The sequence below is a fragment of the Etheostoma spectabile genome, chromosome 2, assembly GCF_008692095.1.
Source record: "Etheostoma spectabile isolate EspeVRDwgs_2016 chromosome 2, UIUC_Espe_1.0, whole genome shotgun sequence".
NCBI classification, from domain to species: Eukaryota; Metazoa; Chordata; class Actinopteri; order Perciformes; family Percidae; genus Etheostoma; species Etheostoma spectabile.
The window spans coordinates 26,765,634-26,768,434 of NC_045734.1; the positions used below are offsets into that span (position 1 = coordinate 26,765,634).

Consider the following 2,801-nt stretch of genomic DNA (forward strand, 5'->3'; position numbering starts at 1 on the left):
CCCCCGAGGGTCTCCACTACAGGATATGAAAGGAAAGGCACAGAGCGAAGAGGACAGTGATGAAGGGCAGGGGAGGAGGGAGGTATGGTTGAAGATGGGGGAGGACACAGTGGAGGGAGGAGAGGAATGAATTAGGCAGAAGTGGGAGCCCAGAAAATCGAATGTTAGGCAGAGAAGAAAGAATGAAACATTTGACATTCGTGTGCTGCATTACCAGAACATTGTAAAAAACCATGACGGTATCTCAAAAAGGTTTGAGGGCTCTATCTTGTACACGGCGTGCAAGTGTCTTTGCTAGTTTAAGATCAACGCAGTTGTCAATTTCCCGTCCAGCGCCCAAAGAGTGTAATCACGCCCGTCTGCACATGGATCTCAAGCTGTGTCTAAGCTCCAGGTCTACGACCTGAAAACGAATTATCCGAGGCGGGACAAAGTCGTTGCTTTGCAAGTTCTGAGTCAGGTCAGTTCAGGTTAGCCCCAAGTCACGACTCAAGTCATTATTCTTTAACATGTTCAAAATAAAACTACACTGAACCTTAAAAAGTTGAGTGCTAAAAAAGTCATCATTTGTCTCTCTGCTGATCTGCACAGCCAGTCACAGCTTTCCCTCCTGTTGCACAGCCTGATTGGCTGCTGTCAGATTGTTTCAAAGTGTATCACATTAACTCATATTTCACATCAAAGGTTTGGGAAGCTCGTGTTAAAAACTATGATTAAAACAAATGTCACTTCATCCACCACGGACATAACTTATCTTTAATTATTGGTTATTGGGGCCACCTGTATAACCCAGTAGAGTGTGCGCCACACGTGGGCTGAATCGTCGGCAGTGGCAGTGCGTCGACTGCCCCCCCTATCCTGTCTTCAAACCATCAGGTCAATTTAAGGCCAAAAAAGTCCCAAAATTATTATTTGTAATTAACTGTTATCGGTCCCAGTATAAAAAGGAAATGTAAGCAATCCTAAATGAAATGCTGATGCTCTTTTTAGGTCATGTGGTGGGATTTAGATCTGTCCCACGCTCTCCATGTCTTCAGTAAACAAGACCTAGGACTGCGGCTCTGGCTGTGCTATACTCCGTCTCCTCACAGAGAAGCTATACTGCCTTTTTTCAAAATATAAATGAAGCATTCATAATACCTTGGTTGATATGAGCACAATCATGCAAGAGAGACAGCGAGGGGTATAAGAGAGAAGAGGCGATAGGAGTAGAAGGGGGAAAAGAAGAAGAAGTCAGAGGAAAAGAGGAGATGATGTGGAAGCTGGTGGTGTTTGGTGTATTACTGAAGCACTGCGCCACCTCATCTCCCACTGCCACATCCTCTCTGCAACGCTTTCAAATCCACACTATTATCTGTCATCTTCAATTCCCTTTCACTCCCTCCTTCACGCCGCTCTTCTCTGTCTCCCACACAGCTCGCCGTAAAAGACAAAAGAGGAGGAAGTGAGGGGTGAATAAGAGACTCATCTCTCTTTCTCCCACAATACACAGAGAAATTGAAAGCAACCGGCGACAGAGATGGAAAGAATTTTTTTTTCCTTTTTAGCTCTTCTTCACCAAATATCTTTTAATACATTTCACTTATGCATGTCCAGAGTTGCTGAATGTCATGTGTGGGGATGACATGACGAAGAGTCACAGATTAATGCACAAAAGTAACCTATATGTTGGTTACAGATGCTGTGAAAAAAGAAAACAATTTCAACAATCCTATGGATTCCTTTAAGAAATCTGCAGAACTGGAAAAAAAGTGGAATCATCTGTTTCATGCGGGAATGATGAACAGCATTTCTATGCTAGCAAGGCTATTTTCTTCAGACTGCAAAACAAATGTTGATTTACGTTGAGCAGCTGTTTAAGGGGTAAGAAAATAGATTATTTTACCACAATATGGTTTTGAATTTGTTGCTTTGGCTAGGCTCATGTGCTGTGTTGTAATACAGTGAGCTAAGGAAGCTTGACACAGATAGCCGCTGGGACAACCAACATGAGAGAATGAGCACACAGAGAGAAATCTCCCAAAAGCACCCATAAATGCTAATTCTGAAAGTGGCTGCTAGTGTTATTTAGCAGTGGCAGGTCTAGAACATTTTACATGGGGTGGAAAGGGTGCAGTGAGAGATCTTGGCAGGGGAAGACGGGACATGGGAACCTCCATGTGTAAACACACTGCTATGCCCTATAGCCTATGCCTGCAACACCCTGCTACACCCTTAACTGCTACAACTATTATTTCTAGTCATAGTTCCATTATCTTTATTGTTACTATAATTACCACCGTTCATCATACCAACTGCTATAATTCTTGTGAATGATAATTCTCTATATCTGTATATCTGTATCTGTCCCTGTGTCCCAACCGGCAGCAGCAGATTGCCTTGGTCTGAGCTTTCTTCCTAAAAGGTAGATTTTCCTTGCCATTGTTGTGTCTTGAGAAGAGTGAACTCTTGTTACAATTTGATACTATAAATAAAACTGAATTTAGCTGAAATTGAATTAAATGGCTTGATCATATTTACTGATACAGACAAATAGAATAGAAAATAGTACAGAATGTGTCTTATTTTATCAGTTATTATGATCAAACAAAAAGCCAAACAAATGCTATGATAGAGAAACGGAAAAACGTTTATTGGCATTTTTTTTAACCAATCACAATCGTCTGTGGCGACGCTAAGCACAGGATTTAGCAACAGGGCCTTATGAAATAGCTTCTGGAAGAAACTTGTTTTGGTGGAACACGTTCAAAAGTTGTTGGACAGAAACTCAGATTGGACAGATAGTCTAGCTAGCTGTCTGG

General features: G+C 41.9%; 1 protein-coding gene across 4 annotated transcripts in view; it reads right to left on the reverse strand.

Annotated features, from left to right (window-relative positions):
* Positions 1-2,801, reverse strand: part of mgat3b (beta-1,4-mannosyl-glycoprotein 4-beta-N-acetylglucosaminyltransferase b) — a 75,848-nt gene that overhangs the window by 9,993 nt on the left and 63,054 nt on the right. The window lies entirely within an intron of this gene.